Raw genomic sequence first — 16,906 nt, forward strand, 5'->3', positions numbered from 1 at the left:
TGAAATTTGAACTGATTAGAGCGTGTTTTTCTCTCTTCTTATATAGGTTGTCCCCCAGCTGGGCTCAAACACAGTTGGACCGTTGTAGCATTAGCCGACATATATTATTGGGTAAACTACGAGATTGGTCACTTTTGTTTAAAATTTATATATTTTTTCTCATTAAATTCAAAAACTTAATAGTTGATCACTTTGATTTTTATTTAATTAAAATGTGGTCATGTTCGTTTTTATTTAATTAAGATGTGGTCACTTGCCTTGTCGACTTTTAAATGTCTAGTCACTGAAATTTGAATATAGTGTAGGGATCTATTAATATACCTTGTAAGTAAAACACCAAAATCAGGAAAGGCTACTCTTGTTAGGTCTAATGACCATTTTGCTTGAGCTTTTTTCTCCCAAATTCATGTTCTTTCACGGGCTGAATCTCATCTTGGGCTCATTTTCTGCACTTTTGTTGAATTCTATAAACGCAACCCAATTGAGAGAAAGTCTAGGGGACAGCTGGTGATGGGCATGAGATCAAATTCGATGGGTTTTGACCCGATTTAATCGGGTAAGATTTAAAAAAAAATTGAGGTTGGATCATGTTTTTTTTTAAAGTTATGTTCGGGTCGGATTCAGGTTCATGGTGAAAAATGTTTGACCCGACCCGAAAAATTATAATTTTATCTTATTATTTAGGACTAATTACAATAACACCCATCTATATATTATTTTCTTTCAATTAAATATCTATTTTCATTGAATAGAAATAATATTTTAATAAATATATTATTTTGGGTTGGGTTTAGTTTTTTATCTAAAAAAATCAAATCAACTTAGGATCAAATGGAAGGGATATATTTTTCGGATCGAGTTCGAGATTTAAAATTTTTGGGTCGGGTCAGGTGGACCGAAAATCTGATCCTACCCGACCCATTCCCAACAGCCTAGTTTAAGGCTAAAAAAGGGCGTATAATGGATGTAATAAAAATGTTATGAAAAGTATAATATTTTTTATTGAACGTAATTTAAAATGTTAATTTTTTTTTCTTAACATTTTCGGTTGAACTGAAAATGTTAGCTTTTTCATAAAATTTAACATTTTCGGTTTAACCTAAAATACTATAAAAAATTAATATTTTAGATTGCGTTCAACTGAAAAATGTTATGTTTTTTTATAACATTTGTGGTTACGCTCATTATTTGTCGTTCCTTATTCTTAAATTAAGTTGTCACATAGTAAAATTATCCTCCAATTGATTAAAACTCGAATACTATACGGTAGATGAATATCGTTAGAGCAACGCATGTCGCTGACGTAAGACTAATACATGTTTAAAATAATAATGTAACACATATCATGTATCGAGAATGATGTTACGACGGAACATATTAAAAATAATGACGTAACATTCTTAATTTAACAATAAATATTTATTGTTAATCAATTAATAATTTTTCTCAATCAAATATCATTTTATATTAAAATAAAATATTAAAAATAAAAATTACTATTAAATAGGTACTTTTTTTACATTATACCTATTCAATAATATAGATATCTATTGACGGATAATGATTGTAACTTCTAACATAGTTGTAATTTAAAAATAATAATAATAATTTAAACTTATTTTTAAAATATAAAATATAAAATTACATTTTTCACCCATGACTGGTGTGATAAATTCTAGTTTTGATTTAATTTTAATTTTTACTGCATCTTAGTTGATACGATTTAGGATACAGAAAATTAAATTATAGAATAGCAAAATTTCAGTTAATTTTGCGGCAATTCTTTCTCACTTCTCCGGCCCTTGGGGCCTTCCTTAACGTCAAGCCTCCCCATCTTCACCGTTGCCTGCTGGAAATCAAGGAAACCCTAGCTTCGTTCATGGCGTAACCATTAACGACCGGTCACCGTATACAGCACTTGATCCGAGAAAAGAACCCCATTTTTCATCGTCAACGCGTCGAAGTAATCGTTCTCGAATCTGTTCGGCGTGTCGTCGAAGTATTCTTAATTCATTCTTTGAAGTTTTAAAAATTTAAATTTATTCTTTTAATATAAAACCTTGCATACATTTTTATTTTTAAATTTATTTTTCTGATACATTTTTTATTTTCCATGCAATTAGAGGAGTGTACCGTGGAGGGAGATGAGACGACCTTGTGCTTGCTATTTTATGGGATTTGCCACGCAAATCCCATTATCCTATTTCAGTTGTTTCTAGGCGTATAACTTGAAAACAAATTGAGTAAAATCCATCTGATATTACTTGATTATAGTTTCTTTATGGAAATTATTTGTGATCACCGTTTTTAGGGTTCCATCATTATTTTATTTTATTAAAAATTACATCAGACCCAAAATAATTAAAAAAACTCAAAAAAAAAAAACAGGCCCAGCTAGCCCATAATCCAGTAGAAACCCTAATCTCTTCAACTGCTCCGTCACCGCCACGTGCCCAAGTGTGACTGCTCGGTGCCCACGCGCCCACTCGCGACCCTTCGTTTCCTACGCGCCCGAGCTCTCTCGTGTCCCCGAAGTCAGTAATAAATAACATATAAGATTTTAAAAAAATTATTTAGGATGAATACACATATATTAATAACATAAAAAAATTAACAGATCATGGGCATTAATAAAATTTCATGCAGAACCTTTTTTGTTCATAAAAACGGAATAGATGCAAACGATAACGACTGCAATGAAAACAAACAATAGTATAATTCACCCTAGAAAATGATTTCTCCAAATAAATTTAACCTATCAGAAGCAGATTGAAAAAATTGAAAATTTGAGTACTAAAACAAACCAAAACTAATGGTTAGGTACTAAATGCATAATTTACCCTATAAAATATTATAATTAGAACTTGATGAGAACACAATGTGATTAGTCCATGTAACTTCATTTCGTGGAATTTCATTCACCAATTTTGATGATATAATCGAATTATTTTAGAGTCGGAAAAGAGAACTCACCAAAATAAAAGCAAAACGGAGAGAACAGACGGAATGAAGGTAGTCAATAACCACAAAACGGGACCATAATTTCTTTCTACTTGATCCTCTTTTTTCTTTTATAAAATTAAATGAACTTTGCAGAAATATATACAAAGAACAAGACAACTGCCTTTGGCAGTTTCTTTTTATGTACACGTTGATGAAACCTGCCTTCAAAATACCCCCACATTTCAACCATCGAGAGGAGGAGTCGAGCTCTTTCCGTAGCTTCCGGTCTCATTCTTACACTGTCCAACACTTACCGTCATCCGCACCGACTCTGGATGCATCGGTTGCAAACAAACTTGGCAGGCACTGCCTCGGAATCCTTAGTTCCGGAACACTTAGTGTGCTGCCACACCCCACATACATCGCAAGCCAACATCCTTTCCCCATCATCATCCTCGGCTCCACATTTGCACTCCACAGTCCACCTTTCCATCCCTCTTTCCAACCTGTATTTACTAACCCCGACTTTCCCTGGACATCGCACTCGAAGTCGAGCTGATCCCGTTGACCCTATCAAGAGCTTGACCTGGGTGGAATCCTCTACACCGCCAAAGCCAACCAGCTCTTCAGCTTGTAATCTTCTGAATGCCAAATATACTTCCTGGAAAACCTTCAAGGCTTCGATCTTAAGGTCTGATACAGTTGCTTTTACTGGTAAAACTACTAGTTCAGCAGGTGGATCCGGGGCGACTTCTTTATGTTGATCTGTAAGCTCCAACTTACATGAGATGCAAATTAAATCTCCGTTCCCACTTGATAGCGTCTCGTTCTTGTAATGTTTCACAAATTGCTTGCAGTCGAGGAGCTTCTCGGCTGAGCTGATGGCAAGATTTCTTATTTCATCAGGAGAGCAGATCGACATGGTTTGAGGATGGAGTATGGACTGGTACAAGAATTTAAGATCCTGCTTAAGAATTTCCTCGCATGGAGGACAGTTAGGAACACAAGTATCATTCCCACTGGTTCTTGCAGAGAAATTTCGTGGCTCAAGCCTGTGACAGATGGAAACAACATATTAGAGTATGCACTGTAAGAGATTATACTACAACAGCATTTGGGACAAGTAGAAGGAAAAATAATAATCCCGGGACTAGTAAATTGTTCAGAGACTGAAAATTTCTGATGGCTGCAAGGGCAAAAGAAATGTTTGTATGAACAAGGTATTTAAAGACATCAAATCACATACCTATACTCGAGAGAACCCGAATCAGGATTGCGTCTTGCATTGACAACCCTTCCTTCTGCTGACACTTTCCCACGAAGTTCCATTAGACAATTCTCAAGAAGAGCTGGAGAAGCAACTCTGCAGACAGCTCCCCTAAGGGAGCGTGAACTTACCCAGTTGGACCCAGATACAGCCCGAAGCACTCTAAACATGGCCTCTTCAACGCGTGCAACATCAGCTCTACTCCATGATGAAGAAGTACGTTGTCTCTTGAAGGTAGGATCCCCAACTCTTGAGGTCGACTTCCGAGCATCATGGATCAACTTCATTAGAAAACGAAAGAGGTCCTTCATATTTACAAGTTTGCTCTTTGATAAAGACTGGTAAAATGAGATAACGTCCTGTAGTTGGGTGTTGGGTTTCAATTCTTGCAGCAGAAATATGGATAATGGAAGGCTAGAAAGAGTTTCAACAGCTGATTTATAGGAATCAACCGTCAGGGCAAAACTACCGGTACCAAATCCACAACCCCATTCCCCCATACCATGGACGACCTTTGGTAATTGCATGAAGCAGTCGGTACTCCAACCCATACTTTTTTGATACATCCATCACGCTTACCTTCCTGTTTGTTTGATAATGCAAAACAGCAAGACAATAACATGATTAAAATCAATCACAAAGTTAAATACATACAAGTAATATATACAAATGGATCAACAAGAAGACAGGGCAAAAAAAGTACTGATCATGATATTATCCAAGAAATTACATATAAGGTATTTAAATAATTTGATAGTGTTTTTTACTAATACCAGATAATTTAAAGGAAGGAATCAATACCAAATGTTACCAAAATTTCCTTCTATTCCCTTCTTTCTGGGAAGTGTTGAGTTGTTGATGGGATTTAAATTGATTATCTAACTCAGCGTATGTGTATATTGCAAAAACTACTTAAAAACAGCATAATTAATTTCACAACTTGCAAACTCATACAAAGTACAAGCAATAACTTGAAGAATACGATTTGCAAGACAAAGAGAACGGTCATTCTTGGACATATACGATCAAATTTGCAAGGAAACAAAACCACTTATATATCTAACCTGACGGCAAGGGTTTCACATGGTCGGTCCCAGAAGTCCATGATATGACATCCTAAATTTAATCAAATCAATAATTATTTAAATATATTTAAGACAAACTTTTATATGTAAGAATTTAAATATATTTTTTATTCGACTTAAAAAATTAAACATATATATAAGCAACTTTAAAAAGGTTATATTTTTGTTTCAGCATTAAATATATTTCTTCCCTGTATTTTTTAAATTATTTTCTTACTTGCGTAACAGATTTATTGTATTTTCTTAAGGACCCTGAGGTCACAAATGATGGAAGGACGGTTGTCAGGAAAATAGGTTGAACCTTATAACTTTGTAGTCGTGGGATCGAGTCTCATTGTGGGTAATTCATAATTCAGAGGTCTCCCACGGAAGCTGCTCTCAACTTGGTGTTGGGGGCAGTCTACTATCCTACCTCTCCTTACCCCATTACATATGAGAATAAGGGTCAGCTAATTCTTATTAATTAAAATATTTTTCAATTAATAATATTATTTAATTCACTAAATGTTGGATTGTTATATGAACCTTATTCTTTTTGGGCATTGCAATATTCAACCTTCGTTATTTGTTATCATCTCAGTTGTACAATCATAAAAGGCTTAATATAAAAATAGGTGTTTAAATTATACATTTTTTTAATTAGATGTATAATTTTTTTTCGTTCAAGTCAAGTGTTTAACATTACAAATATGATCATTTTATATTTTTTAAACCGTAACAACCATTAAGATCTCATTAAATGACGTGTTGTATTATGATAATTTAAAAAAAAATTATTTAAAAAATTAAAATAAATTATTATATTTTAAAAAAATACTTTTTTTAAAAGAAATTCCTCCCCTCCCCTTTCTCTCACTCTCACCACTATCTCACCGTCTCCTTTACCCAATATTATCATTGGGTGACGGTGGTTGAGTCACAGTTGTGTTATTGGATGGCTGTATTATCAATGGAGGTTCAGTTGATAATAACGGTAGCCGACGTGAATATATAGATTAGAATAAATTTATGGGTAAAGTATAGTAATGGTCACTGAACATTTCTGAAGCTTGCATTTAGGTCCCCAAACTTTTAAAACTTACAATACAGTCCCCCAACATTTAATTCGTTTGCAATATGGTCCCCGCACCTATGAAAATTAGGGTAAATTATATAAATGGTCATTGAACTTTTTATGTACTTGAATTTAGGTCCCCCAACTTTTAAAACTTACAAAACAATCCTCAATTTCATTCTAAACCACAAATTCTAAAGTAATTCAATTTCATTCTAAACCCTAAATTCCAAAATAATTCAATTACATTCTAAAATCCAAATTCTAAAATACTTCAATTTCTGTTTTTTTTATAAACGACGCCAACTTCACTAAATTATTAATTAATTTACTTTTTATATTTAAAAACATATGATAATTTTTTAATATTAATTTAAAGACATTAAAAATTTTCAATAGTAAGAATATATGATAATAATTCATTTATTTAAAAATAAATATATTTGTGATTATTTGTGTATGTTTTTATATCTAATCATACGTGTTAATATATTTTATATCTTTCATATAAATATTAAGACTACATAAATAGCAGAGTCAAAATTTTATATATGAGTTATGTTAATTATAGTAATGATGTATAAATATATTTTATTTTTATATTATTTCTATTATAATTAAAATATAAATATTACCATGATAATTAAATATTTATTTACTTATTACATCGAATATTTTGTATAGAAAAATTATTTAATAAAATCATAAAAAACACAATAAAAAAATAAACACTAAAGTTGACTACTTCAAAAATAAAATAAAAAATCAATAATTTAATATAATATACCCTAAGTTGATGATAACAATTAACTCAAAAGAGATGGGGTTTGTGCCATGTTTTCGTAAAGTACGTAAACTTTCTATTTCATGGTCACGTATTCTTTTAGTTCTAGCACGATCTATTTTTTAATTTTCTAATACACTTAACAAAATTATATTATAACTCATTAAGTGATTTCATAGGTAAAAAAATGTTATTTTCTTTAAAAGTTTTAAATTCAAACAATTGTGTTTGTAGGGTATATCTACATTATTAATAAATTAATTTTTTTTTTGAATAAATACTATCTTATAATCACATCAAACTATTAAAAAACTAAATTGTAATTGAAATAAATAAAAATTATAAGGATGTCAATTGGGGATTTTGATTCTTAATTTTTTCATTGAGAGATTGTGTTTTTTATTCAATTTCTTCCATAATCATTTTTTATATTTAAATTATTGAAGGTCACTAAATTTACATTTACGAGGAGGGAGTTTATTTTTTTTTCTTCACAAAAGCAAAAAAATCAAAACGCTATCACATTCTTAAAGATAATCTAGTATATTCCTCCTTAAATTGAAATATTTTAGAATTTGGGTTTTAGAATGTAATTGAATTATTTTGGAATTTAGGGTTTATAATGAAATTGAATTACTTTGGAATTTGGGGTTTAGAATGAAATTGAGGAATGTTTTGTAAGTTTTAAAAGTTAGGGGACCTAAATTCAAGTGCCTGAAAAGTTCAGTGACCATTTATATAATTTACCCTAATTTTCATAGATGCGGGACCATATTGCAAATGGATTAAATGTTGGGGGACTGTATTGCAAGTTTTAAAAGTTGAGGGACCTAAATGCAAGCTTCAAAAATGTTCAGTGACCATTACTATACTTTACCCTAAATTTATTTAAAGTTTTGAATTTGTTTAAGATTTTTAAAAATTTTAATTTTTTTAAAAAGAAATTATAATTTTATTTTAAATATATTTTTTAAAGTCATCAAAACATGATACCCGTTCCTTAATATAAATTTTTAATGTTATTAAAGTCGAAACATTTAAAATAATAATATTTATAATATTAAACATATTAATTAATCAAAAAAATAATTTAAACATTTAAATAGAATATAATTCTGTACAAAATGATTCTAAGTTGCTTTTCACCTATTTATCTGTCCACCGAACCCTAAAGAAATTTGTCTATAATTCTACTCAACCTCCACTCTTACACTGCCCACTAATCTGCTCTCATCCCTCACCGCCGCTCCTCCTCCGCATCGGAGTTCGCCTGCTCCCTACATCTTTCCTATTATTAAAGGTAAATTTCTTGTTTTTTTTAACTATATTTGTATGTGGTAACCCTAGTTTTTGTTTCTAATTTTTGGGTAAATCATTTTGAGTTTCTTGACTAAACTGCTTGTCTTTTTTAATAATTTAATGGGTTTTCGTTGTCTTGTTCTCGTATTGTTGTTTTTGCGCGCCATAGTTTGTGTTGCAATTTTTGTACAGGTTAGCAATTTTATTCGTGTTAATCTTGTCATACATGGAATATTTAAAAATGTTGATTTTAAACATGTTGGCTGTGTCAGTATATGCTTAGCGTTTCGTATTATGTTGCTAAGCCTACTCTGAAGCAAATGCAGTGTGTAAATGTTTTGATCTTTGCTAGTGAAGGTTAAATGAAATGTGCTTTGTGATCGAGTATATTGGGCACCGGTGTTGATGATTAGGATATGATGATGGTACTACCAATTAATAGCTTAAGAAACTTGCGGACCATATACAGGCATTTTCATAACTAACTGTTGTTGTTCTGATCTATAGTCTACTTCTAAATGTCAATCTTATGGTGTGTTACAATAGGATTGTATTGGGAGGATGAGTTCAAGAAAAGGGAATAGAAACCCATCTTCCAAGGGGAAAGAGGTAACTGGGTTCTCTGGCTCCAAGTTCGAGCAGCTAAGCCGGGGTATAGAGGACATGAACCTGGGTTTACCTCAAGACGATGGTGATTGGGAGGTTATTAAAAGGAAGTCCAAGAACAAAGCTGGAAGCAGTGCTGCAAGACCCTGGGGTACTCAGAATTCCAATAGTAACTCAAGGGGAAGCTTGTGGACCAATGCTGGATCAGGAAGAACCTCTGGAAATGCTTGGGCTACACATAAAACTGATTCTAGGACAGCAAATGGCAGAGGAAATGCAAGACCCCAAACATTCAACAAGACTTCTGAGAACAACAATGTGCCACCGAATGGTCCGAATCCTGTCATTCGCCCGCCGCTTCAGTATGGCTGGAATTGGCAATCTAGAGCTGGGTCCAATCCATCTGAGGGGTCACAAGATGTTAGTGGGAAAGACATTGTCAGCCCTGAAGTTGAAGAGGACAATGATATTGATGATGACTTAGATGATAATGCTATTGATGATTCTGATGATGAACTTCTAACTGATGACTTTGATTCAGATTCAAGTCAAAAGAGCCACGACACAAGGAAGAATAATAGATGGTTTAAGAAATTTTTCTCAAGTTTGGATGCCTTGAGCATTGAGGAAATCAATGACCCAGCAAGGCAGTGGCACTGCCCAGCTTGCCAAGGTGGTCCTGGTGCCATTGACTGGTATCGAGGTCTACAGCCTCTAGTGACGCATGCCAAAACGAAAGGAAGAAAAAGGGTGAAATTGCATCGGGAACTTGCTGAACTTTTGGATGAGGAGTGCGTAGAAGGGGCACTTCAGTTGTTCCTGCAGGTGAAGCTTTTGGGAAGTGGAAGGGTTTAAAAGATGAAGAAAAAGATCATGAGATAGTCTGGCCACCTATGGTTATCATAATGAACACAAGGCTGGAACAAGATGAGAACGACAAGGTACTGCAATATCTTATGCAGTTTTATCTTCAGATGTACTAAAATAATGGAGCTAATTGTTTCTAATTGAAGTGGAAATACTCTATTTTTATATCCTACTCTGACATTTTATTTCTATTGTACTTCAGTGGATTGGTATGGGAAACCAAGAGCTTCTTGATTATTTCAGCTCATATGCTGCTGTGAGAGCTCGCCACTCGTATGGTCCACAGGGGCATCGTGGGATGAGTATTCTGATTTTTGAGAGCACGGCAAGGGGTTATTTAGAAGCTGAACGTCTACATAAGCATTTTGATGAACAAGGAACACATAGGGAGGCTTGGGACAGACGTAGGGTCTTATTCTACCCAGGTGGGAAGCGCCAACTTTATGGTTACATGGCTATAAAGGAAGATCTTGACAGCTTCAACCAACACTCTCAAGGTTCTCTCTCTCTTTTTGACTGAAGAAAACGATTTATATACGTGCAGGGATAAAATGCAAGATGACTTTAAATGCATGAGGTTTTTCTTTTATCTTTTTTCCCCCACAAATAAGTAGTTCTGCAAACACTTGTGCAGTTGGTTGACGTGCTGTATAACTGATCTATTGATTAGGCAAATCTAGGCTGAAATTTGAGATGAGATCCTATCAAGAGATGGTTGTTAACCAAATCAGGCAAATGAGTGAGGACAACCAGCAACTTATTTTTTACAAGAACAAAGTTGCAAAAGAGCAAAGGCAAAAGAATGAACTTGAAAAAAATTTTGGTATTGTGACTGAGAAGCTCCGTAAGACCATGGAGGAGACCAGAATTGTAAGACAAAGAACCAAGATGCAGCATGAACAGAACAAAGAAGAGGTAATTACTTCAATTCTTGATAGTTTTATGACTGGGTTGAGATGTAAGTCGGCAGCATTCTTCATATACCTGTTGCCAGAAATTTGGTTCTGGTGTATTTGTTACTAATTTTAAACTACAGTACATATTTGTGACATTCTGGTTTGTGATATCTTACAAGGATTGATTAATAGCGCATGCTTGCAGTTGTTTATCTTGCTTGATCTTTAATTTTGGATATTTTCATATATTAGGGTCTGCAGCTACTGTCTCATGTAGTTTGCTATAATAAACATTGCTTGCTGTCTGCCTTTCCTAGATTGTAGTTTTTGATGGCATTTTTTGGTTCCATCAGTTCAGATGTAGTGCACTATTTATGTATGTTTTGTTCCAATTTTAGATAGGTTGTTATGCTAAGATGTTTGTTTTATTGCAGGCCAAGAGAGTGATAAAACAGTTTTCTATTTTTTAATAGCTGGTTAGATATTTCATGAGATGCTGCTCTAGGTTGTCATGAATTGCTTAACATTCATGACCTTTACCCCCCAAAACTATTGTTGTGCCACGGATGTACTCACATCCCGCTATATGTCCTCAAAAAGAATTTGTTCATTCAAATGAGCTTTTTGTTAATCACTAATTATTACTAGTAACTGATGGTGGCGGTGATCATAAAAGTTTCTGTATATCTGGAACGTAAGTTTCAATTGGCATTGCATTTTATTGTGAGTATCGATGTTTCCAGGGTAAATCTAGCTATTTGCTAGGCAGTTAAGGTATGTAGTCAGACTCGAAGCTGCTTCGGCTTCATATAGATTCATGTGGTAAACCTTCTGTTCCGTGTTGGTTGATGTTCAAGTAGATGAAGATCAAGCGATTTTCTTCCATGGATTTTTCAACTTGATAGAACAGTCCTATTTTCTGGCTATTTAACTATTTCCTGTTTTGATCTTCCCAGATGGACTACCAAGAGCAATTCTTCCAGGAGCAAATCAAATTCATCCATGAAGCCAGGGATGAGAAGGAAGAGAGATTTGAGAAGCTGCAGCAGCAGCAGCGCGAGAATGTCAAGCTATCTAACCCCAATCCTTCAAACACACAGGAATACAAGCGCAGGTACATAATTCTGTTACTTTTGCTATTTCTGTGTGATTTGACTGAACACATGTAGCTGTTTTACATAAGACAAGATGCTGTTTGATCTCCCCTTTTCTTGTCGTCATTAAATAATTACATGCTTTTCTTTTCTTTTGAAAAAAATGATTTGCAGGGCGGATGAAATCGCCAAATTCATAAAGTTCCAGGATGAAGAGATGCAGGCTTATGTGGATGAGAGGGACAAGCTGATTAAAGCACATGAAGAGAAGATGGCTGCTCTGAGACAGAAGCATCGGCAGGAGGAAGTTGAGCTGGAAAAGGAGTTTGTTTCTGAATTGAGCCAACTCATGGAGAAGTACACTCCGGATGGCTCGAAAGTTGGCACTGATAATGCTTGACGACGACGGGTATTTAAGAAAGTGGTAACAGACTTTGAACTGTGTTTCCTAAGGGACTTCTGTGATTATTTCTTCAACAATCGAGCTATACAACTCTATAAAAAAGTAGGTCAACAGACTGGAGTATAAGAACTAAAACCCTGATTGTTATGCATGTGTTGTTTGCGTGGACATGGTTCAAATCAAACAGTAGTTTCTAATAACAAAATTAACTTGTATTAAATTTCAAAGATTTCCCCCAAATAAAATTTATTCTCTGAAAAATTACAATGAAAATTCATCGACAATGCCGAAATTTGAACTCTTAACATTATTTAAGGTATTTACAAGCGATTACATTCGCACCACTTCGGACATAGGAGAGTTGGGTGTGAGGAGACGGCCAAAATTTGCCATGCTTTCACAAGGGAATAGCTTGCATGCATAAGTTGTGCCCAAACTCGAAATCTCAAAGGATTAGATAACAATTATCCATTAACTATTGAATAAGAATAAGAATAAGAATGATATGCTTCTTTTTTAGGCAAATTATGTATTTAATACTTAAACTATTAATTTTTATACGTTTTAGTATCTAAATTATTATTTTTTTAAATCATACTTAATGTTTAGCCCTTTAGATTTATTAAAATTTTTAAATTTACATAATGGTAAATTTTGTTTTAATCCCTCCAAATATTAAGATTATAAATTAATCCCTTTAAAATTATAACATTATTTTTTTAATTAATTTGGGGTAAGTATAAGACAATATCAGCTCAAAGATAAACTCTCAACCTTTCGACATTGTACGCTCACTCCTTTGATATCTATAATGCTCGAACCGAGGTCCTCAAGAAATAACAATGAATCTTTTATCCGGATTCACCCCAGTATACACGCATCTTGACGACACTATTGAGAGAATGTATATTGGAAATTTTATTTAAACGACAAGTCTCATAAAAAATAATTTTTCTAAAAAATAATAAAAATAACAAATTGATCACTAACATTGTCAATTTATAATAAAATAATCACTCACGGTCAACTGTGTTTATTACCGTAAATACAATCGTAGTGCATTAAACTGAGTGACTTCTATTTGATCTTCTTTTTTATTTGATGCCTTTATGCTACGGAAGGCGATGTGCTTTCAACTAATATACAATTGTATCAGCATCAAAACTTATGTACTGTCGAATCCATAGTTTATTATAATTTTAAAATGGATAATTACAAAACTGATACCCAACGTTTATATAAACGGTTATTTTATCCTCTATTTTTTTGAGAGCATTTTAGTCTATAATATTTTAATTTTTGGTCAAATAACCAATGTTGGATGAAACTATCTGTTGATTAACTATCAACGTATATTATTGACGTGAAATTTTTATATGTGTTTAATTGATGACATGACATATGTCACATTATCACTTTGAATGATGTGGTACGCATCACATCATCAATTAAATACATATAAAAATGTCACTCAGTAATATATGTTAACTGTTATTCAACAAACAATTTCCATCTAATAAGAGTTATTGACCAAAATTTGAATTTTTTTAAGGCTAAAATGCTCCATAAAAGAATAAGAACGAAATGATCATTTTGTACAAACGTTGGATATTAATTTTGTAATTATGTCGATAAACATAAGGTAATATATGTTGAGTTAATCGATCGACGAAATAACCAAAAGGGGGTGAATTAGCAATTAAAATTTTGGTGGAAGCTTTTGCAGAAAATAGAAAATATTTGCGTAGCGATTTAGAGTGGTTCGACTTTCTCAACCAAAGTCTACGTCCACTACCTTAGCTATCTACACTAAGGATTTTCCAACAAATTCACTAATTTGTTCTTTCTTTTGAGGACAAAGAGTAACCTTACAATTCCCTCAAGAATTATACCCCAAATTCTTAAGAACACTCTCTCCCAAAGAGAAGATTACAAATTTCAATAACTTATAGAAAAACCTCACAATGCAAGATGTTTGTACAATTCTAAAACAAATAAAGAACACTCAATAATGAATACAATTGAGTACAAATGGTGTTCTTGAAAGCAAAACGAATATTGAATGAAAAATAGGCTTTAATTGCTCAAACTTGATGTTTAAGGCTTTCTCTTTGTTTCTCTCTCAATTCATGTTGATCAATGGCTTCAGAACTTGTTTATATACACCTTGGATTGATTCTAACCGTTGGGAATCATTTGGGTGATGTTAGAGCCTTTGTAGTGTGAAACCCCTCTTGAAAAAGGTTGCTGTGAGCGTGGGGTATCGATACACCTTCAATGGGTATCAGTACCTACAATGTAAAATTTCAAATATTTCGACCGTTAAATGACTAAGGGTATCAATACCTCTAGGGGGTATCGGTATCCATTGGGCATTCTGTTTTTCTCGGTACCAAAATTGACATAGGGGTATCAGTACCCTATGAGGGGTATCGGTACCCATTTGGCATTCTGTTTTTCTCGAAGCCAAAATTGACATAGGAGTATCGGTACACCCTATGAGGGGTATCGGTGCCTCCCTATTTAAAACTTATTTTTAGCTCGATTAAGGCTCGAAATACTTTGTAAAAATTGTTTCAAAAATATTTTAAGATTTAAACACAATTTTACACTTAAGTAAGGATTAAAATTGACATTTGAAAAACTTGGAGTAATATTTTGATATTCGAATAATTTAATCGAATATATAATTTAAAATATAAAATCTTAAAATTCATTAACACTTAGTTTGTTATATCTAAACATCAAAATATTTTCAACAATATATAATCAAATAATTTTAATTATTTGACATTAACACTTATGCCCTGCATACTATATAAAATGATTGGACATCATTCTGTTTTATGTAATTTGAGTTTAATTTTGGAAAAGTTCTCCTATTAAATTATGGGTTTCGTCTTTTAATATGGTTTGAATTTGATAAGTAATCAGTTCACTGGATTTAGTTCTTTTATTCTTAAGGTAATGGACTGGGCTTTTCTTTATTCTCCAAGCAACGCCTTCTTATTATGAGCTTGCCATAAAGTATAGAGAGCATTAGAGACAAGTGAGCTAGTTCACAAGAACATGCTACAAGTAGGATGGCAATTTAACCCAAAACCGATCGGTTTTGATCTGACCTGATCTAATAGGAAGGGATCATGATGGATTTTTCGGCTCGGATCAGGTTCGAGTAGAGGATAAAAATCCTCTGATCCGACACGATTTGGGAATAATAATGTAATTTCATTAAAAAATATTATATTTTAATTAAGTCATTGTTTTTTATCGGGTCGGTTTATACTCTAAAAATTTGGGTCGGTTCAGAGTCGGGTAAAAAAAATATATTTTTCGGATCAAATAAATGATATATAATTTTCAAGTCAAATCAAAATCGAATAGAGAATACATATTTTCAGGTCATATCGGATTAATTGAAAAATCGACCCTACCCCGACCCGTTGTCATCCCTAGCTACAATGACGAAAAATGGGTAAACTATACGGTCAAGTTACCGTTTTATAAATTTTTATAATTGAAGATTCAACAAAATAATATTTTATAGTTAAAGAACCATTTCATAATATATAATAGTTAAATTACTTAACAAGCTAATACTGTATCAAGAGACCGTTTATATACTTTATCATAGTTTTTAATTAGTCATTTTTTATTGGTAAAACACGTTGATAGGCTCAATAGGGCTAGATAAAGGAAATCAACCCAAAGCCCCACATGGCTCTGCCATTTCTCCGCTTTGAGTTAGGGTTTTTTTGTTTATTTCAGAATTATTAAGTGCTGAATGATTCAAATACTGAATGATTCAGAAACTCTGTATGAATTAGCTCTGATTGTGACATGCTGTTTGATAATGACTCTGAATCATTCAGAATGTACTTCTGTGCTGAATCATTCAACACTGTTTTATTAAATCAATCAATACTGAATCATTCAAAAGTGTGAAACAACCTTTTATCCCCACTCTTTCCCTTATAAAAGGATCACTTGTTGAGCTGGTTTTATGAATCATACTAGTTTAAAGGATAAATTATAAGTTTAGTAGCTGAACTTTTTCTATCTCTCATTTTACTCGTTAAACTCTAAAAATTTTCAATTTAATAACTAAACTTTATACCTTAACTTTTTATAATTTCACCGTGTTCTCACTAATAGTTTGATGATGTGGCTTAATTTAATATCAAAGTTTCTAACCCTGAAACCTTCCCCTATACTCTTTGCTTTCTGAAATTTTATTAAACAATAAGAAAGGCACTGAATTATTAATTTATTAAATCTTAACGAGCAACAAATCGAGTACTAAAATAATTATTTCAAAACAAGTGGTGGCTTTACTGAGAAATAAAAATAGTAAACCAAAACAAAATATTCTTTCAAAAAGTAAAAAAAAGGGGGCGGCTGCTTCATTCACTTTTGCCTTCATCTCTGTTACTGCCTAAAAAGTCCCAAAACTGAATTATAAAAATGGACCAACATGCATGGTGCAATCATGCATGCATACCTTTTACTATACAACTAAACAAGAAATTCACAAGGAATATCATGATTAAAAAATAGGGTAAATGCTGTGTTTACTATTTAAACTATTAGTTTTGGTATGTTTTATTA

General features: G+C 32.9%; 2 pseudogenes; one reads left to right on the forward strand and one right to left on the reverse strand.

Moving 5' to 3' along the window:
- Positions 1–3,136: 3,136 nt before the first annotated feature.
- Positions 3,137–4,894, reverse strand: LOC120169670 (annotated as a pseudogene).
- A 3,397-nt stretch (positions 4,895–8,291) lies between these two features.
- LOC120169576 lies at positions 8,292–12,468 on the forward strand (annotated as a pseudogene).
- Positions 12,469–16,906: the final 4,438 nt, after the last annotated feature.

The sequence above is a fragment of the Hibiscus syriacus genome, unplaced genomic scaffold, assembly GCF_006381635.1.
Source record: "Hibiscus syriacus cultivar Baekdansim isolate YM2019G1 unplaced genomic scaffold, ASM638163v2 tig00111769_pilon, whole genome shotgun sequence".
Classification (NCBI taxonomy): domain Eukaryota; kingdom Viridiplantae; phylum Streptophyta; class Magnoliopsida; order Malvales; family Malvaceae; genus Hibiscus; species Hibiscus syriacus.